The following is a 23,456-nucleotide window of genomic DNA, read 5'->3' as shown; positions in this document are numbered from 1 at the left end:
GATGTAACACCAAATCAATTGGACAGCTGGATGAACCTTATTATGGAATGGAGTTTACAAAAGGTCCTTTCGTTCCATTTCTATATTGTGAATAATTAATAATTTCTATATCTCGAATAAAATCATTATCGGGTTATTCCACTATTTAGTCGACAGTCGAGCTGTCATCGATTATTTGAGTGATATATTTTCATTCTTGTTAAAATTTGACACTAAATTATTCTAAATTCATTTCTCCTTAATTATTAACTTTCTATTCATTTTATTATGCTATTACAATTAATTATTTGCGACGGTAGAATACATTTATTTCGGATAATATGTTTCTACATTGTTTTTCTTACTAGTTTGACAGTTCGATATTAGTTTTTCAAATCTGTTCTTTTTATAAAGTAGACAATTGAAATTATTCATTTCGCGTTCATTATTGATAAAATTCAAGTAATCTTTCGTTCATTGAAATAGATTTAGTCATTTTTAATTCCTATTCAATTATTCATATTTCAAATTGATTTTTGTTCACAACATCAAGCGCGCTTACATTTGCAGTCGATAGATGACACCTTCGTAGAATTTATTTGAAATATTTAATTTCAAGATTCTGTTCTTTCGTAAGAATGATTATTTATTATACATAAATAATTATTTTTACAGGTGAATATTTTTAATAAAATTTTCCTTCTTAATTCCTATATAAAAACTTCCGTCTACATATTTTTTTGAATCAATTTAATTTTTTCTCTCCTGTCACAATCCTTTCTAATTTAAAGACATATTTTTTTTAAAGCTTGTTGATTTCATTCTAGATGCTTTCACTCAACTATATGCAACTTTCCGTCCTCTCCTAATTTTTTAAAAAGCATATAAGCTAACATTAATTAATATTTTTAAATTCTTTTTTTCTCTTTTCAAATCCTAGCATCCGCTATTTATTATTCATAAACATTCAATTTACTTTCACTTAAATTATTAATTACATTCTTTTTGATTTTGCAATTTTTTTATATAAATAAATAATTATTATTTAAAACTTCCATATATGCATTTAGAGTACATTTTAATTTTGAATATTCTCTTTCATTGATATTTAAAAAAAAAAAAAATTTTCTTTGAGTATTAAAATATTTTTCTTTCAAATACAATCTTGAATTGATATTTAATTACATTTACATTGGAACTAACTAAATTATTTTTTCTTTCAATTTAACTTGAATTTAATAATTGATTATTTTTTTTGCTTGTTCAGCGTGCACTGGGCAAATTTTTTTAAAAAAAAATGCTGATATTTTATTCATTATCAACTTTGTTTGAAACTTTTAGGAGTTATCAAACCTTCATTCATTACGACACACACTCTGTCAAATATTTTTTCTTTTATTATTATGGAAAGGTGTGTTTCCGTGCTAGTCACACTCAACCAATTATTTTGAATTTTGTCAGGGCCGCATTTTAATAATGCCTATTTATTAATATTCAATTTTTTCGTGAAGGAATTTTGTACTCTTTGGTCTTTTGTCTATTACACACCTCAGATATTTATAAATTATAATTATTATTTTTGCTCTTTTACAAGCTTCTTTTTGGATTGATTTTTTATCGAATTAATTATCGCAAATTTTATACATATATTATGTCATTGAGTAATACTTTCTATTATAAAATTCTATATTTCTTTATTTCAATTTCTTTGTGAATTTTTACTCACCTATGGTAAACTATTTCAGCTACTGACTTCTTTCCTGCACATGGCAATACACCCTTGTTCCGGTGAACGTCCATCGCAAAGGTGGTGGTTGCAGACCTTTCGGGAAGGAGGCCTACTCAATTCATACCACACAAACAGCATCTGGACCAACTTTTGGTAAACAAGCATAGTTCTAAAATCCACCATAGTGCCAGGATGAGAGTTATGGTGTTCCCGGAAGACGCAACCGCTGTCTTGGCGTTTGGAAGGGCCTGTCAGTTTAGCTACCTAGTGATAAAATATCTATATTTAAAATTACCTACAATTGTCTAATTAAGTACATCGCGCTGGTGATCGTGTGATCTTTAATTATACCAGTTGCCTTTGTACTTGTTTTTGCGTGACGGTTTTGTTTGCTATTTTTATTATATTTTTTTTTTTTTTTATTGATTGTAGTGATTGGTTATACTTGTTCTGTTCAATGTATCTTTGTCGGTACAGGTTGCGGGGAGATTTTATTATTATTTGTTGGCTGCTAGCTCCTTGGAAGTCGTGGGAACTGAAGGTGTCTCACTACTGTCCGGTTTGTTTTAGTGATCCGGGGTGCTGAAGATGTTCCTCGGACGCGTCTGATTTTTTTTCTCTAGCAGTCAACCCTCTTGGTATTTGGGTTGAACTATCGGTACTGAAGGCGGTTCCGTTAGTCCCCTCTCTTTTTGGCGTTGGAATCTGCCGCTGATTGTGTGGATTCCACCGCACTCTGATGTTTATGGTGGTGAGTTGGCAGGCGTGATGCGAATAATAGAAGCGATCGTCTGTCGACACTGATGATGTTGTGCAGCGGCCTGGACTGTATGAAGGAAATCAACCTACTTATCAAAATTCCTTGAGGGAAGAAAGTGGACGCTATAATACGATCTCTTTAGCCTTTCATTTTTTATTTTTTGCAGCCCCAACTTGAATGTCGGACCAGTTGCGAACCATGTTGTTCTTTTAATTACGTTTAGTTTCCGATGTGTTCATGGTTTCCTCGTCGTTGCCTGGCTTTCATGTGGTGCTCCGTGGTATTTTCTTTCTGTATCTGGGAGGTCCGTTTCTGATGGGTTCCGGACTCAGATCTCGCGTACCTGGGGCTGGAACACGCCACCGGAAGAAACGTACGTCACCGGAGGTCTCGGGTTTGGCGGGATTGAGTTAGTCCAGAATCTGCGGCGGTGTATTTCTAAGTAGTTTTAAGTGTGATATATTGTACATAATGTAATATAGTAGAGTAGTTTGAAGCGGAGCCGTATATTCTGGAACGGACGATATCTTGTTACACCATGGTAGACTTTAACGTAGTATACTAAAATCGATGATTAATTTTAATTATATATTTTGTACTAGGAATTCTTTTCTAGCTTAGTTTCCTCCTTGTTCGCGTTATTTTATTTGTGGGAGCGCTGCTTGGGATCCGGATCATGGCTTGGAATACCATCACACGTCATTTGTTTCCTACAGGCTTAACAGAGAATCCACATCACAGCTGTTGGTTGTTAGCCACGCTGTTATTTTTATTCAGATTAGACATCTGAGAGTAGTATATTTTAGTAATGTTCTTTTTAAATGTTCGGACGGTGCTTGACGCACAGTATTTATTACTTTCCGATAGACTCGCCCTCACGCAAAACCAAACTGGCACTCATTGATTATTAATTATTATTATGTTATTTGTTCGAACCAGGTTGGTGAATTTATTGTATTTATTATTTTTTATTATGTATACTTGCCAAAAACCACGGCATATACGATTGAGAATTTATATCTTTTGCTTTGTGCACTTTATAACTTTTGCCAACTATTAAAGGTTCATCTTTTTTTTAATAACTTAATATCATTTGAAATCAATTTATTAAATCATTCACTGATCTATTATTATTTTCAACTTAATTACTCAATGCTTATATTATTACTCAAATTATAGAAGCAATTTTAATTTCTTGAATATAATTCTATTAATTACTTTATTATATTATACTATCTCTGCAATTTTATCAATTAATGAATTGAATTAAATTTCTTGAACTAAAATATTAATTCCTTTATATACAATATATTTTTATTATACCATTTCATATATTATTATTATCTGAGGTGCATTTATGTAAATTTTTTGGCTATTATTTCAATTTTTTATACTGATATCAACTCTTTTCAAACTAATAATTATTATACAACTCTTCCTATCTTTTTGGAAGCTTTATCTAAATCAATTTTTATATATTCTTAATATGACAGTTTTACACTGCTGGGTTGAATCCCCACTATTTGTTATGATGTGAATTATCTGTGATAAATTATAATATTTTATATATTTCTATATACACGAGCTTAGGTGTTTTTATATTTATTAGATCTTTTTCAAAATTTATAAATTATTGGTGGACCGGTTAGGTAGGGTAAATCTACGAGACCTCTCCCAGCTCTTCACTCTTCAGCAAATAATCTTCTTCGTTTTTTGGATTCTTCATAAGCCTCTCCCTCTGTCACCAAATAACAGAGTGGAAATTTCATCTATATGTCTCCTTCGCTTCGCCTGTAGCCGCGCTATCTCTAAGCATGCCGTCCATGATGCCCAACCCCTGGGAGGATTGATGCTATCAGAAGATCCCCCCGAGAAGTTGACAGTCGAAGTCCTCGCTATGGCTTGTCCTTCTCTTACCGAGGTTGGAGGTAATGTCATGTTATTTTATAACATAACACACTAAGCCAAAGAAGTTTTTACGAGGGCAACACTACGCAAAAGTACGACCGGATCGCGCCTGCGCACGGGATAGTTTGTACGGAGTTCGTGACACTATTTCCGGCGCTATAGGAGATAGCGGGCTTTTTACACGAAGGTGAAGCGGGAGTCGCTCTCTCAGTCTTGATCGTTCGAAGGAAGCAGACGTCTTGGCCAGTTCCGAGCCTCGGACCCTGGGCACAGGGCTTTCGATTTCCTGACGTTTTGGAGACGAGGACGATGGCCATCTGAAGGACGTCCCCCCCACGCCAGGAGATCGGAGGAACTCAACGTTCCCCACACGTTTGAAGACGCACTCCTCGATTCCGTCCTGGAAGGAATCGAGGGCAGCGAAAAGGCTGGAGAGCCTTTTGTGTAATCGGTATTTATTGTTATTTTATGTTACGGTCCACCGAACTAGTCTTTGTTTCGAATTAGCTTTTGGGTTTTTGTTCTTATTTAATTAAACATTGTATCGCATTAGGTGCTCGTGATTCACTTGAGTAATTATACATTTTTATACACTGTAGCCCGCAAGTTATCTTATTTATTAATATACAATTGTTGAAATTTCTCTACTTGCTTTTCATTTAATTATCCTTCACTATTGTCTCTATGCATCATCATAGAGTGGCGCTCAATCCGAGATATTTATATTTATTCCATATTCATTATGCCTTTTATTAATCTAGGAACCTACACGAATGAGCGAAGTAACCGGACAGGTAACTGAGGTCTTAGAGGTAATAAGTCAAACCATCCACGACCCTGCATCCTATTTCCCCGAGTCTCATGCTTATCCCTATCCCGTTCCACAATCCCATATCCCATCCTTACCCCCACACATAAAACCATGATAAACACTTTATTATTAATAAGATTGAATATTATATTGTAATTATTAATTATCTCCACTATCCTTTATGGATCTTGCCCGCCCCACGAACAGGTATCATAACATTACTTTTTACGAGAAATGGATGTTAACCACTTGCTCAACCCATTTGGTCCATGCTCTGTATTAAGACAGACATGAAATACAACATGTAAATTTTACCAGACCTCGGGTTTGAACCCTAGACCCTCGACTTACCAAGCGGATACATTACCACTCGGCCAACGCGGCGCTTATGTTAAAGCAGTTGTTATTATTTGTCAGAGTCCAACAAAAGTGTCGATTTCAGTGACATTCCTATCCAAAATACCTCCCAATTGTTTATACAGTATTTTTTATCATCATTTCATGACTTCAATACCAACATATCTGAGAAAGGTGTTGTATACATTACTAACAAAATATAATATAGCATTAAATCTAATTGAAATGCTATCTCTACTTCAATGGTCGATATGGCGAGTAGCTTACAGATACATTAAAAAAGGCGTGCATTTTTAAGCAAGTATTAATAGACAATATTTGAAAAGTTTTTAAATAACAACTGTCAGAATTTTAAATGAATGGTAAGTATTTATTTCAAAGTATCGGTATAAACCCCCCAGTTTTAATGGTAAAATATTGGTACAGCAAGAAATAATATTCAAAAATCAGTAGTAAAAATAAATAATCATTATTTAAATGACATTGCCCATAGATAAAACCAATATCCATTATTATTTTGATAGTATGAAAAGTAAAAAACATTCAATGGGGCGCACGGCATTTTTGGCCTACCGCGCATGGATGATTACATAACCGGCGGGAGCATACGGACAATCGTTGGTTTGCTCGCGCATGATCGAATTTATTACCGGCCAGTATGTTTGAGCGCGCATGGCGTGATATACATCGGAGGCAATGCGCACGCACTGAAGATATGCGTCTGCACCGAAAAATGGCGCGATATGATAAGAAACCTCAAAATGGATTTTGTAGAGATTATATTATAATATATAGAGGTTTTGTATAGATTATCAAACTGTTTTAAAACGTGGGTGTATATATTATTAATTTATAAAGAAAGAAACTGAAATAATGGGACTGGTACGCGCATGCAAAGCCAATAGGTACGCTTCGATGAACTGTCAAATGTGGATCTCGTAACGGCTCGATGTATGCGTGCGCTCCATACGACCGCGTCACTTGTGCATGCTTGTGTGAGTGCACTCTCGGCCGGCTATGACTTGTCATGCGCGGGCTCTCATTTAAAAGCATTGCCAATGGTGCCTCGGCCGGTTCGAATCGGTGTAAAATTTTGTGTCTGAACACAGATTTTCAACTCGGCCGTTCGCTCGATCGTCCATGCGCGGGGTTGCATTGCAATACGATGGTTACAACTCCTCGATTGTTGACCGTACGATAGTAAATCGTTCATGCGCGGTTACCATTATCGCATATAAAGTATATTAATCTATGCATTCATGAATATCGGTAAGAACAAATTATTTATGATTACATTATTATTAAAAGAATATCAACTAAATTGAGCAAAGAAGTCGCACAGGTGCAGAAAAAAGAGCTAGATGGACATTTCTCACAAGAAGTGCGAAAACCTCAAAGATTAAATTAATAATTGATCAAAAATATAGGTAATCTAGGTAGGTACTACAAATATTACAGAAATCATATTAATATTTTTTTTAAACTAAGTACATTTTATTAGGTACCTATTATTGTCTAGTTTTATAAAAAAAATGAATTTCAGTTTGGGTACAACAATAATTAATAGTATGATATTAAATTTATCTCAATTAAAATTGTATGCTAAATTAATTAGTTAGGGTTCGTGGATTTTTTATGATTTCACATGTTTTGGACTCATCACTACAAAAAAGGTTTTTTTCAACGTCTTTTAAAATTACTAATTTAAGTAGGTAGGTAAGTATATTAATTATTTATATATGTAGGTATATGACTATTTTTACTATTAGTGTAAATGCCGAATCAGATAATAATTTAATATTGTCAATTTATTAAAGTATGTAATGTAAACAAGACCATGAAACTTATTGCCAGCGCTCCATTGGCGAGCCAAAAGTCCGAGGACAATAAGTCGTCTGATTTTTCGATGCTCTGATACTGATCAACGAACGAATAAAAAAGTCGAGCTGTCAAAAGACAAAAGTTGCGATTATTGGAATGTCTTCCGCAATCCTAAAATTTTGTGTTATTTTTATGTAGACTTGCATAAAATAATATAACAATAAAAACAACACAAAGTTTATGTTTTCTTTTATGAATTTCATAAATACAAATAAATAAAATAATTGATAAATCTCTCATTTTCTAATGCTTGGATTAACAAATTAATTGATAAGAATGTTGACTAGCGTGCCAATGGAGCGCCGGTATAAGATCTTACATCTTTTAAAAAATAATATAGTAATCCCCCCACGAGCGTTTTAAAATAAGCGATATTAAAAAATAAACAGAGGAATTAATATTTCTATTTATTATAATATTATAATTTTATTTATATGTACCTACCTAATTATAGGTAACTATTTTCATAAATATTGTGGATTCATTTTCAATGATATTATTAAACCATGAACGAACCACGGTCAAGGATTTAATAATTTAATAAAAGATTTTACTACAAAGATAGGTAGGTAAGTTATGTGAAATGAAGTGTAATTTACTTCCCTACCTTCGTCATTCCAAGGAAAATGTGAGATTCATTCAAACAGTTTGAATTCATTGATCAACGATTGGTATTCTGTTCACGCCATTTGCGTTTGAGGAAATATTTTTTTATATTCCAATTTTCAATAGCCTGGCCACACTGGTCGTTTGTTTACTAGCTAACCGTTCTTGTCCTACACACTCCTTTCAATTTTTGTTTCCCATTGTTTATTCGAGGGATGTGTATCCTAGATTATCATTTTCAATCATTCACATTGGTCGACATCGGTCGTTTTTAGTAATAGGTTGTATGTAATTGAAGGAAACGTCTTATTCTGTCATATGTTTGTTACCATTGATTATTATTGTGAATTTATGAACATAAGAAATATATTTATTGTAAACAACTGAAGTCTGTCTTATTATTTAATTCTGATATTGAAAATAATATGTAATAAACACTATACAAGTCCGAATGCTTTGAAATTGCTGCGAACTCCTCAATGAAGTAGAGATTAGGGTTTGAATCTCAGAAGGTAAGGTTACATAATATATATATTTGAAGTGCGCTTAGATCAAGAGTGTATGCCTAACAGCTACCTACATCTGATGGTTCGGAATGTGCAGTTAAGTTACAGCTGATAGTTAAAATGAAATAGTATCTTAGAGGCATGGAGAGCCAGATAGAAAGAACAATACTATCATACTAAATTTAACATAATAAGGAAGCTACTAAATAAGTTATTTTTATAAAAAAAAAATCTGTCCAAAATAGATTTTATTCTGACAAATTGATATTTATACTTACCATTAATTATTTAAATAATTTCCTATTTTAATTTAAATACTTCCATTGTAATTATTTTAATACTTACCAATAATCATTTTTTACTTGCTGTTCATATTAAATAATTCCCACCTATTTAATAAAATACTTGCTAGATTTTTTATTAAAATACTTCATATTATATACTTACCCAAACAATTTGAAGCCATAATATTATAGTATATTGACAAAAAATATATGGTACAGCTACGCATTGTCTTCGAATAAAAATGCAAAGGTTTTTTGTAATACAGATAAACAAAACAAAAATACGGAAAATACATAATTTTGAAAACACTTATGAGGAAATACATATCCGACAGGACCCGGTGTCTTACTTTTTTAAAGAGATTAAAAAGAAGGCAGCGGAAAACACATTTTAAAAATATCCGATATTATACTGGATTATTTGTTAGTTTGGGCTAGTTTAGGTTAGGTTGGATTAGGTTAGGTTAACCTAACAAATAATCCAGTTTATTGGCTATTTTCAAAATGTGTTTTCCGCTGTATTCCTAATAACCGAACAGTACCATTCTATTGGTTATAATAATAAAAAAAAATGTGTATCTTGTAAAGTATTTTTCAAAAATTATGTAGGTATGTTCAATAATTAGAATTATGAATTCTTTAATTTTATGAATTATTCGTTGAACAAAAGAAATAGATAGTTAATTAAAAATACAGAAAATAATTTTGAGTCACTTTTTTATTTAGGTACCTAGTTACGGCTTTCGACCAAAAATGACCAAAAACAGCTAATTTACGATATTTAATTTTAATTAAATCAAAGTCAAGGGCATCTTTACCTCTTTTGAACAATTTTTTTTGTCTGTTATTTTCTTGGATTGCTTACCATGAAAAGATGGCAGCACTGAAAAATAAAATAATTTGTGTCTATGGACGTTGCATCGTTGCATTGCGATTCGTTTCTTTGCCGTGCCACACGATTAAAAACGTTATAATAATGTATCTAAAAAACAAGAACCTAATGAAGTCAGCATTCATTTAGAGATAAATTCGCCAAATCTTGTTTGGGTTGATGTGTCCATTTAATCGTTCAAGAAGTCCTGACGGCCGTACTTATATAAAGGTTAAATGGATACTATCCGTGGCTTTATCCAACTGACTTTATCATAGGCATGCTTACATACTGCAGTCTGCAATTTAGAAAAAAATCTTTATTTGGCTACGTATTTTTTTCGACTTATACGAGGTATAAATAAGAACTCTGCCATTCTGGGCAGTGTTGACCTGTGTGTCCCTGATAACTATCTTTGAAATAGAGACTATCAGTTGTTTATTCTCCCAAGGTGCAGAACCAACCTGCCACTGGTAATGCCAATTGGGATGGCGATAACTATGCTCAACGAAATTGCTTCGGGTGATGATATATTCCACCTACGTGAGAATGAGTATAGGTTATATAAATTCTTAAAATAGGGTCTGCTTAACTCATCCGGTGTACTTCCTTGTACCTATCTAATTTATATGTATGTACACATTTCTACTGTTTAATAACATACTATCTATCTCTGATATACTGATCTAGGTATATCTTTTTTATGTAATACTGTTTTATATTTCGTTGTTTCTAAATGTCATGTTGTAAACGTCTTAAACTTATAATTTGTAATGTCCACAATATGTGAAAAAATAAATAAATTGAAAGCAAGAGAATGGCGACTATAATTATTATAGAGGGTACTTTTGCTGTATACACATATTATTATATTATAAACTTGGTTTTATCATTTACACGTGTTTAAATATTGAATATAAATTGAAGTCAATTAAATTCTTGAATTCAAGTCCAAGACGATTCGGCGCCGAGACAACTGACCGCACGCAATCGAATGAAATTCTAAAATAAATAGACGTTCTCAAGGCCCCTACATCCTGAACCGGGCCCCTAGGCTAGGATCTTTGGTGGGCCGCCCTACCTATCACTAAGGACAAAGACAGTGTGACGCTCTACATAGCGTTTTCCAAATGGTGTACGCGGTAAAATTAATGTGTAGGTATATTTAGTGTTTTTTTTTCATATTTTAATACATCCATTTGAATCATGGAGTTGTCTAGTATCGATAGACAACTTTAAATCTTTATCGTTCCACCACATAATTTTAAATAATAACATTATTGAAGGAAGCAGACGATTTTTTTTACTATTAAAGCAAATTTGTGATGTAGCGCCGTGGAAGAAGAAGAAGAAGAAATGTATTCAGATTGATATGTTGTTACCTACCTATATGATGGCCAAAGATTGACTTTAAAAAAACGGCAAAAACCGTCAATACGTATGCTCAAAAATTAGGGTAAATTTCAAAATCCGCTAAAATGGTTGGGTGTGCTTCTCAAACACCCCTAAAATGTAAAGCCAAAATACTCTTCAGAATGTAACGAATTAAAAAATAAATACATAAGTTTAGATTTAATAGATATGAATTTTTGTCATTTTTCTCAAAACTACCTAAAATCGTTTTCCCCATTTTTCTCAGAACGACCTAAAATCATTTTAGGGGCTTTTGAAACTAGGCGCTCCATGTGTGCTCATCTAAATTATCTGGTGGACTTGCCTCGGCGGGCCTCTCCTGAGCCTGGGCCCCCAGGCTAGAGTCTTGTCAGACCCCCCCCTACCTTGTGGATATGGCAGCGCTCGAAATAGAAAAGTTTACGAACCGGAGCACTCGAAAATTTTCCAAGGATATTAACAAGCTTATCAAATTTTATGTGTATGTATGTCAGATTTTTTGTTATATCTATGGCATATCTACCTCAGACGGTAAAATTATTTTGTAGGTGAGACGGAGCGATAACTTTACAGATTGCACGAACCGGAACGGCGCTCCGGTGCGTTCCGGTCCATTTTGAGCCCTGGATATAGACGTTCTTATTATATATTATTATATTAATATTTAATACTTTGTAAATGATTTAATTGTGCATATATTTATGTTCCAACGAGATGAGAGTTCTTTTATTTTTATATAATGCCTCAATCCGCAATAAAAAACATGTGAAGGGCAAAATGAATTAAAACTAGTTACCTATTAGATAGAAACTGATTCAAATTCCCCGTCTACTTTCTGTATAAAATCGTAGAGAACGTAAATTTATTTTATTCGACAGTACGGCGCCCAGTTGTCCCACTCCTCATTTGATTCAGTGTATAGCATCTAATCCCTCTAGGTATGTTATGATAATCTAAGGTTCTAGTACGAATCATGGTGTTTAGCTGCAGGATTTCATGAAAAGGAATTTGTTTAAATACCAACTTGTCCTGAATAAAAAAGACAGTGGGTATCTGTTTTAATTACATTTATTCATTCATAATCTCAAAGAAAATATAAATGAACAGATTAGGTAGGTACTAAATTGCAGTGAATAAACTATAGGTATAGTCGCTATGCGACGTGAGTAATATATCTAAAGCGATTTAAACGCGTAGTACCTACACGTGCGAGTGAATGTAAAAAAAACCTTCCGCTATAGAGTGAAATATCTGCTATAATATACTTATATTAGTTATAATAATTTTATACTTAAACGATTTTTCGTATTCAACAAAAAAAATCACAAGATTTGAGAATGTATTACTTTATAATATTGAATAGGTATATTACCTATCTACAACATTGATAGGTAACACCTCAGCGCATCTATTCTATATATAAAACTGCTTTCGGCCGCTACGGCAGCTATCTAGGGGGTATAGTATCGAAACATTAGCACTTATTGTAACAATTACGGTAAGTTAGCCGTCTGAACTGTCAAAACTGTTTAGCTCACTCTAAAGTTTACCACAGCCAAGAGAGGTGCTGTTAAAACATATCACTTATTGTAACAATTACAACTAACTTATTATCTTAATTGTTAAAAGTATGTGCTAATACTTAGATACATTCCGAGCGATAGCCGCCGAAAGCAGTCTTGTATATAGAATAGATGCGCTGATATTATATTATGTAAGTACTAGAAAAAATGTGAGTTGAATATACCTAGAGACAAAGAGTATTAGGTACGTATGGCAGTTGCCTTTCCTCATCCAAGGGTCAGAGATCGATTGCTGGTGAGGTTACAATACATCTATGTGATTTTCTTAAAGCCTGTATGTTTATGTGATAGTTTTACATCTACTAATACACTAGTGCCATTGAGCGTCTACGGTCTTCTGTAGTGGTAAAAATAATCTTAACGTTTTTAACAATATTGTCTCACAAACTATATAGTTGTTTACTTATAATTCACCTATGTGTAGAATTTAATTTAAAAATTAATATGTATCCATCTTCTTCTTATTGTGCCATCTCCTAGCGGAGGTCGGCCACCATCAAGGCGATGTTGGGGAATGCTGTATTTTTGTTCTCTTATAATGTGGCCGAGGTACTGTAGTTTCCTGGTTTTGATACTCCGTAGAACTTTTCGGTCCTTCCCCGTTCGATTGAGAACTTCAACATTATTTTGTCACCCGGTCAGTCCAAGGAATTTTGAGGATGCGTCTATACAGCCACATCTCGAAAGCTTTAAGTCTCGGTGACATCTCGTGGTTTAGCGTCCATACTTCCATACCATACAAAAGAATTGAGAGAACATAACAACGTACCATACGCAGTCTCAGACCTAGGTTAAGATTTCATCTATAGATTAGATATATAGATTTATCTATTCTGATTATCTAACATGTATAATTTTATATTATGCGTTATGTGTGTCAATCATCAACTTAAAATGGTCACCAGAATGTGTATTTTTATGTTCTTTAAAATCTTTCAACTTTATGAACGTAAAATTACATACATCGCATTTATAAGCTGGTTCGCCAGTATGTTTATTTTTATGTTTTTTTAGATCATTCAACATTATGCACGAATAAGCACAATCATCGCATTTGAACGGTTTTTCTCCATTATGTTTCATTTTGTGTTTCTTTAAGTGCTTTGCCGTTATCGATGTGAATGAAAATACATCGCATGCAAATGGTCTTTCGCCAGTGTGTATCATTCTATGTTCTTTTAAATCTTTTGATCATATGCATGAATAATCGCACAAGTCGCATTTATTTGGTTTTTCACCAGTATGTCTCATTGTATGCAGTTTCAGATTACCAAGTGACGTGCATTTATATGAGCAAACCTCGCATTTAAAAGGTTTTTCATCAATATGATTCATTTTATGTGTTTTCAAATTTTGAGCTGTTATAGATGTATATTGACAAATGTCGCATTTAAATGGACGTTCACCGGTATGAGTCATTTTATGATCATTCAATTCTTTCAAGCTTACACACGCATAAGCGCATATATGACAATTGTATGGTTTTTCGCCGGTATGTCTCATTTTGTGAATTTTGAGACCACTGGACTGCGAGCATTTAAATGAACATACGTCGCAACTATACGGTTTTTCACCAGAATGTTTCATTTTATGAAGTTTCAGATTCCCCCGTTGCGAGCATTTATAAGAACAAATGTCGCAATTGTATGGTTTCTCGCCACCGTGTATCATTTTATGTTTTTTTAAGTCATTCAACGTTGTGCAACTATACGAACAAACATCGCATGCGTATGGTTTTAAACCAATATGTCTCATCTTATGAATTCTAAGATTACTGATCTGCGAAAATGTAAATGAACACAAGTCGCATTTATATGGTTTTTCACCAGTGTGTTTTCTTTGATGCTTTTTCAGATACTGAGCTGTTATAGATGTAAATGAACAAATACTGCATTTAAACGGTTTTTCACCAGTATGTGTCATTTTATGATCATTTAAATCTTTCAATGTCCTACACGTATATGCACATACGTCACATTTATATGGCCTTTCACCAGTGTGTTTCATTTTATGTTTTTTGAGATTACTAGAATGCGAACATCTATATGAACACACGTCGCAACTGTATGGTTTTTCACCTGTATGTGTCATCATATGCGTTTTTAGACGACCGATTTGTGAACATTTATATGAACATATGTCGCATTTATAACGATTTTTTCCAATTCCAATTATATTTGATTGTTTCATGTCTTTGATCGATTGACATTGACTGCTATCAGCGACGAAGCGATTATGAATATTTTTATGACGCTTTTGAGCATAGATAGAACCAAACACTTTATCACAAATATTACAAATAAAATTACGTGGAAAGCTTCTTACTTTTGTTAAAACAATTTTAACCACCTTTGGTGAATTAAATAAAACTATTTCTTGTTTGATGTCTTTTTCGTGTATGATTATATCTAAATTCTTTATCTTGGAGCCGACGAATTCATCTGTTGACAATTGTACGTCTTTTAATGGATGTTCTTCATCACTAACCTTACTGGAATCCGTGCAAGTCAGAGGAATATCTTGAATGTTTAGATGAACTCTGGAACATAGCTAAATAAAGACAAAAAAATATTTTTAAGAAAAACATTTAGATTTAATATGATATGTTGGATAACGAAACAGAGAAATGTTTGCGATTTATTAGAGTTTGCTAAAAATCTCAAATAGAAATGAGCTGGACACAATAGCTCGAAGAACAGACAATCGTGGGACAAATTTAGTCGTTTAGTGGTATCCATGAGGTACAAAGCGCACGCAAGGTAGACCTAAAGGCCGCTAGAACGATGAAATGATAAAGTTCTGCGGTAGTACGTGTCAACGCAATTCACAGGAATAAGAGAAGTGGAATCAGCTTGGAGAGGCCTCCATTAGATTAGATTTGTAACTGTCAGTATATTATCGATCGAATATCTATTTTGAATGTATCAAATTATTCGACCGCAATAATAAATTCCGAGCAACTCATATTCCGGTAAACAACTCATTACTTGTGTCACCAGATTGATTGGCGATATTAAATACGGTATCGCAATGGAAAATTAGTCTAATATCCATTCCCATAGTATCATAATATATTATGACTGTAATAATAAATAAAATTCACAGCTACTCGTATTTAAACCGCTGACTCGTTCAATATAATTATGTACTAGAATAAAATGTTTAGGTATTACTTTTGACTTTATAAATTACGAATAATGATTTATCAAAATGTCACTCGAATATACGTTTCTGGTCTGTTACCATCGCAGTCTCTATATCGTTTCGCCCAACATCTGATTGCACCGAGATGCGGACCTCGGATCCGTACCTATCATAAGTTTAGTATTGTAACATAACTGCTGTAACATACTATTGTACCAACCGTTACGCCTAATAAAACTCGCTCTTGCATACATCTTCGACTTCTTCATCATCATCCTCAACACCATAACCAACGACACATCGACGACTCCCAAAGTGATAACCCACCCATCCAACACCACAGTCGTGACCTCTGCCGCAATCTTCTACCGGCAAGTTCAGCAAGGTACAGTGTTGACCCCGACGTGATGTCACAACTGCTTGGTCAGAAGGTTGCGTGAAACGTCGGGTTCACCACTGTGCCTTGCTGAGCTTGATGCTGATGATGATTATGAGCCTGAGCCCGGGCCCCTAGGCTAGAGCTTTGTCAGCCCTTCCCTTATGGGGGCCATGATTGACCTAATAGGTTGAGCAAGTGGCTGACATCCATTTCTTGTAAAAACAAAATCAATACAAACTTCTACTCTGTGGAGTCCAATATGATCTTATTAGAATCGGACATATTCGAAAAAAATGGTAAATGTCAAGCTTTAAAAAAATAAGTTAAACAAATATTCTTACATGCTATTTTTTTCTAATGATCTAATATATATTATTGGTGAAAGCATATTCCTTGATAACGTAGAATACTTATAAATGTATAAAATGAACACAAAAAAGGTAGACATGAATGTTTTTTATAGGAAACAAAAAAAAATGTAAAGATAATAGAAATAAAATGTTTACCTCACTGACTGGCCCTGGCCCACATTGAGAATAGGAACATCCAGCTATAGGTTCCTCATATTTAAATGGAAGCATGCCATCTTCAGGAACATTTCTATTTGAGTTCCATTCAGTTTTTATTTTTGAGATATCTAACGTGCTATTCTGTAAGAAATATATAAATTAGGTACCCAATGTTAGAAGTGGCTTTATTTAGTGAAATGGGTATTTGATTGCCTAACTATAAAATATATTATAATATTGGAACATGTTATTACATATTATCGTCATGCAGAATTACACCGACAATAAAGTTAGAAGAGCGCTGATGAGTGGGTATTAAAAGTGGCCAATTTGTATGTCACTGGGTAGCATATAGGTAATGCGCGTATGGGACGTAAGCCCGGGAGATGCAGGGTTCGATTCCTTTTTTCAGATTTTTTCTATTGGTTATTGATATATCCCGGGACCTATTATAGCTAGCTCGGGATGTTGGTGGGACCCGGGATTCACAAAAAATTAAAACTAAATTGGTATTTTTCTCGAATTTTATTCGTGTCACTCTCCGAGTCGTAAGGGCCGGATTTTCACCCTTTTGGCTCGCGGCCCAGACTGACTTTTTTTTTATCGAGCAGTATTGCCATCCTTCCATCACATACTCCTTATTATTAATTAAATACAATTCTTACGTGCTAAGTACAAGTTGAATATTTTGACAGTTAATCAAGGAATAATGGACGTACGATAAGCAAGAGGTTTTTATTTCAACCTCCCTACAGTCCATAAATCAAGAAGTCAGACGACCCTTTTCATCATGGCGCGTACAACGCTAGCGCCACCAATATAATATTTAATAATAATATTCAATTTACATATTACATGTTAAACAATTTTTTCGGAGTCGGAACTCCTAATATAATAGATTGTACCAACGTTTGTGGTGGCGAGGGCACGGTCTTGAATCTCTGGTCATCTCCCTCAAGGTTGAGGAGTGATAAGCAAGAGGTTTTTTTTCAACCTCCCTACAGTTATATAAGGACATTATAATATATTTTCTCAGAAAGTGTTTTTCAAAATTAGGTATGTTTAATAATTAGAATGGTACATTCTTAAATCTTGTGAATTATTCGTTGAATAAAATAAATAGTTATTTATAAATTATTAGCAAGTTCAAATAAGTTACATCATAAAAAATAATGGAGAAATCCACGACGTCGGTTAGTAAAGTAATAGGTATCTACTTTGGTTTAATAAACATAAATCGGTTGCCAAAGTAGCTTGATTGAGAAAAGCGCTGATGAGTGGGTATTAAAAGTAGCCAATAGTTAAAATTTGTCGCAATTAGTATGTCACTGCGTAGCATAGAGGTAATGCGCGGATGGGACGTAAACCCGGGAGATGCAGGGTTCGATCCCTGCCGGGGTGGCTTACTTTTTTCAAAAAGATTTTTTCTATTGGTGTTTTTCAAAATTATATAATATGTTCAGTAACGAAGTACATTTCAACAGTTACATGTAAATTGTACGTGAAACATTTCACCGTGGTACAGTTCACCGTGAGCATTCTTATCGGAAAGAGACGACCGTACACTATATGGTCTACAATTTTATTAGATTCAATATGAACATTAATTCAATTTTCATAGCCGATTTTGGCATAATTCACGAATTCAATAATAAAAACCTAATCTAACCTAACAAATAATTACAAGATAAAAAGAACTTTTTATATAAAACGTTTTTAAATTTTCTGTCCGATTATTATGCTCAATATGCTCAAACTTGTACTTGATATGAAGTAAATAAAAAACAAACAAACAAACAAATATAGAATACTGAAATATCATTTTGATTTCCATAGTACCTAACGCACGTATATATTAATAATTTAGTTGCTAGGACCACCCACTTAGAAACCAATAATAGTGGATTGGATTACGGATTTCTTCCGAAATAGCTTTTTATACAAAACAGAATTAACTGAAAATTAATTCAATTCTACTTAAAGATGGCGAAAAGTATTAAAATAATGCATTGGCATCGTGTTCTGATATAATCTAAAAGTTTCAAATATCTAGCTAGTCGGGAAGTTAGTTAAAAATCGATTGCAAGATTTGTACTGGATAAACAACCACCGGACAAATAAGAACACGAGCTTATAAAAACGTTGTAATAATCCAGTATATCGGCAATATTCAAAATTTGTTTGCTGCTGGCTTCCTGTAAAGTGCAAACCGACAAGAACCGTGTTTTATTTAGACAGGAATTTTATCTCAGTACTATACAACCCAAAGAGGTTGGACGGTTTTTAATATACGGCCATATATTATTTCCGATAGGGCATTTCACGTTTAAGTGTGATACGGTGAGCTGCATACTTTCCGGACACGCATTTCAAAAATTCAGCAGGGTTATTCTAAATCTAGCGTATCATTGTAACAATTACAATAAATTAGTTGTAATAATTTATTGTTACAATAAGTGCTATGTTTCAACAGCACCTCTTTTGGATGTGGTAAATTTTAGAGCGAGATAGACAGCTTAGACGGCTAACTTATAGTAATTGTTACAATAAGTGCTAATGGTTCGATACAAGCCTGCCCTAGATAGCTGCCGTAGCGGCCGAAACCAGTCTTGTGTATAGAATTGATGCGCATGTCGACTTTCAATGGCTTTGATTTTACTTACACGTCACTTAAAATTGCCTACCTAACCTTTACTCTCCGCCCGACAATTATGTATTGTGGAACCGACTAATGCATGGTTTCCCAAACTATGGGTCGCGAGCAAATATTGAGTGGGCCCTCGCCACTGTATACATGAAATATAAAAAATAATAATAAAAAAAATAATACTTTTATTATTGAAAACCAAGTGCAGCCTAAGATGAACGCACTGTCAGAAATTTCCAGTCATTTATCACTGTTTATAAATAACTTTGACGACTATTTTGGGGAAGAGATGAAAAAGTTTGATTCGTTGCGTTGGATTTGTAACCCATTTCAAGACGACTTACCAACTAGTATGTCAACAAAAGCAAGTGAAGAACTCATTGATTTATCAGAAGATACGTCACTGAAAGTAGTCTCAATCGTAAACAGTTAACGAAATTCTGGCTCTCAGTTGCTGATAATTATCCTTGCCTGTTCGATGAAGCTATGAAAGTCCTCCTCCTCTTTACTACCACATATCTATGTGAGGTCGGATTTTCGGCTATGGTTAACATTAAAACTAATGCCGAAATAAATTGGATATATCAAACTCACTGCGATTAAAAGTAACTAAAGTTGAAGTTGATGCTAAAACTGTAATGAAGAAAATAAGAAACAAATACATCCTTTCCCATTGAAATAACTTTGTAAAAAAACCTTGCAGGTGTAGGTATTTAAGTAATATATTTTTTTTATTTAAGTTGTGTTTCTTATTTCAACAGTTTTTCATTCATATTGGTAACAATCAATTAGAACAAATAAGACAGCATTAAATAGTTCCACGACTCGCCACTAGGGAAGACAGCTAAGAGGTGGGTCCCAAGATTGGAAATTTTTGTTAGATGGGTCGGGTCGGTGTGCGCGCGCAGCTCTCAATTTCACTCTCTACAAAACGCTTTAAAAGAAGTATAACTTCAATACTTAATAATAATATATATATGAGTATATAGATAATTATTGACACTTAATAAATACGAATAAAATTAATACATGAATTGCTTCACTATGGATTTTAAAAATAACCACATGTTATGCTGGGTACCTTGCGTTTGTATACAGCTGACTGATTCCCACATGCGCGTTGGGTATACCCACCACTATCTTTAGAATAATAAAGCCTGAGCATAACTTTTTGCACAAGCAACGAGTGGTCCACTGCCATACTATTTATTTATAACGTACTTGCAAGCAGAGTTTGGTATACTATAATGACTGAAGAGTATAAACAAGTTATAAGTTATTATCGTTTAGAATCGACTGTCACATTGACAAACGTGCTAGTGTATTATGATAAATTATTATACACAGAAGTTTATGTAGTTTGATCGTCACTTCCAATTATTAATAACACAGAACAACTAAATCAGATGAACTCCAAGGTTTCCAAGATACGTTAAAATAATCTAAAACTAAGAATACTCCGACAAATGAACAGACGCGTCAGTATGAGCACTCTATAGACAATGACAGGACATTACTTGTTAACGGGAGTGGCGAAATGAAGGACCAGTCGTGTAATGTATCGGCTTCCTTCTTCAGTGGGCAATGGACCGACTGAATTTGCTCGTTATAACCGTTACTCGTAATATCAGAATATAGGTATTTTTAAATGAGCGGTCACATAACACAAAAAGTCACAATTCAAACAAAAATACACAAATAGAATTTTTCTCCGAAACAAGCATGGCATTCTTAAACTTCAAAATAAGTTGTTTATTGTAATGAACGCTGGTAGGTACATAGTGACTTCACAAACCTTGGATTTTTAACATGCAATTTCAACTATATGCGTGTATACTTTTTCAATATTGTCGGCGAAAACCACCAATTAGTTAGGTACTTAGACACTTAACTAGTGTCATAAACGTAATCCGATTCCGGTGGGATTTTATTGCTTTTGGTCGAAGTATTTTTAAACGATTGACACATGAACAGTTTTAGGAAAAGTTTGACCACATTTTAGTTCAGTATAACCGATAAGTAGCTCGTTATAAAAGTGAATAATTGTATAGAGAAAATCATAAACTAAAATGTCAACGAATGTCTCCTAGTTAGATCCGAGATCTCGCTATATGCGTGATCGTAATAACCGAGTTCGACTGTACTTAACATTTTATCGGTAAATTCTCAACTATATAACTAATTATTGTTATAATATGACTTACCTCCACAAGTGTATCATCAGCTAATTCTTCTTTTATATGAGCATGGTGATCTGGGCTGTTTGACACCTTTAATGGTACATCAAACCAAACGGGACTTGGTTTTCTGTCTACATTAGAATCGTCATTTTCCGGCTCGCGTTTTATATCCATTTTTCTTTTAAAAGCTGTAAACATACGTGTACGAGATGTCAGAATGACAGCTGGCGTGATAATAATAATATTATTATTCTCCAGCTCAGTGCTGCCATCTTTTTCGATGCTGATTATAGTGTATAAAGGCGTAAAAATTATAGTTTTTCTGAAAACAATAATTATAGACAGGAACATTTTTCGATTGACTCCATAGAGGTATTAAATAAAAACAGGGGCAAGAAATCAGCTTTCTCATACAATTTAATGAAGCAGGCCAACAATAGCTGACAACTTACGAGAAATAGCGACGCGATAAAAAAAAATGCAGGGCATCACGGAGGATTTACTTTGGTCATTATAACGTACCCATATAATATAATGATAACGTGGAAATTTTGCCACAAATTGATTACCAGCCCGCCTCACCATACTTTTTCACCATACTTTCATATAACCTGCACCCCTAGATTTAATTCCTTGAAATTATAGTATTTTGGCGTATTTGGCGTAAAATTATAGTATTTTACATTTTTCGCCGAATCAAAATTATATTATTGTACTTTAATTATAGTACAGTTAGCAACACTGCTCCAGCTGTTTGCGAACATAGATAATAAAAGACGAATCCGATAATACCATCATCGAAAATTAAAATCCTATTTCGTTATAATATTTTTTATCCGGTGAAATAAAATATCTCAATCGATACCTATAATATTATTGACATACTTTATTGTTAATAACACCAAATTGTTCAACCGATGTGTGCAGCCCGTGCTCACGTATGGCTGCGAGACGTGGACCCTCAACACGAGAGATGTCCAAAGCCTAAGAGTCGCACAGCGAGGCATGGAGAGGTGTATGTTGAGAATCATGCGAAAGGACCGTAAGAGAAACGAATGGGTTAGGAAGCAGACAGGTGTACGCGATGTAATAGACGTTGCCAAAGAGCCGAAATGGAGATGGGCGGAGTACGATGTAGATGCACGAAAGGACGGCCGCTTGACTGCCGTCATCCAATGGTACCAAAGGGGCACGAAACGGCCACACGGTCGCCCTAAAAGCCGCTTGATTGACGAACTGATAAAGTTCGGCGGAAATGCGTGGCTTCGAACGACACAGGACCGAGAGAGTTGGAGGAAACTTGGGAAGGCCTTCATCCAGTAGTGGATTGACTCCGGCTGATGATTTCACCAGAAAATTCGAAGTCCCAACCAGATTCGACGATCGTTGTGAGCAATTGTCGACTTTAAAATAGCAATTAAATAAAATAGCAAAAAGAACCCATCTACATAATATTGTATTAATTTTTAATGCATAGCCGCCATGGACGAAGCATCTGGAAGAAAAAATGACACTCACTTTTTTGTCGTGTCTGCCGACAATGTCATTATCTGTTCTAACGCCATTAAAAATAAAGGTGATATTGCTATAAATTCCCGATGCTTTTTGTCAGGTCTGCCGAATGGTTCGGTTCGAACTGGTTCGCTGTAATGAACATTGACACTAGACACACTGTTCTAAAGCCATTACAATAAAAGTGATATTGCTATAAATTCCCGATGCGTGATATCGCATAATGGAAATAATTGCGTGACGTCTACCTATACATGTGCGAATGTCGCTGTGCGCGAACTTGCTTGCTGGCTACTGTACTTGTCCATTAATAATGTCATTGATAGCTGCTATAATAATATTTACAGGAATTCTATAATTTATTTAGACTGCGTGGTTATAAAAAATGGCAACACTTAGTCCATATCTTAATGTCTAT

General features: G+C 34.1%; 1 protein-coding gene across 1 annotated transcript in view; it reads right to left on the bottom strand.

Moving 5' to 3' along the window:
- Window positions 1-23,456, bottom strand: part of LOC147077393 (uncharacterized) — a 555,409-nt gene that overhangs the window by 91,440 nt on the left and 440,513 nt on the right. The window lies entirely within an intron of this gene.

The sequence above is a fragment of the Rhyacophila brunnea genome, unplaced genomic scaffold, assembly GCF_057557595.1.
Source record: "Rhyacophila brunnea isolate RB1 unplaced genomic scaffold, BYU_Rbru_1.0 scaffold_13, whole genome shotgun sequence".
Lineage (NCBI taxonomy): Eukaryota > Metazoa > Arthropoda > Insecta > Trichoptera > Rhyacophilidae > Rhyacophila > Rhyacophila brunnea.
This window is presented reverse-complemented; position numbering and strand designations above follow the sequence as displayed.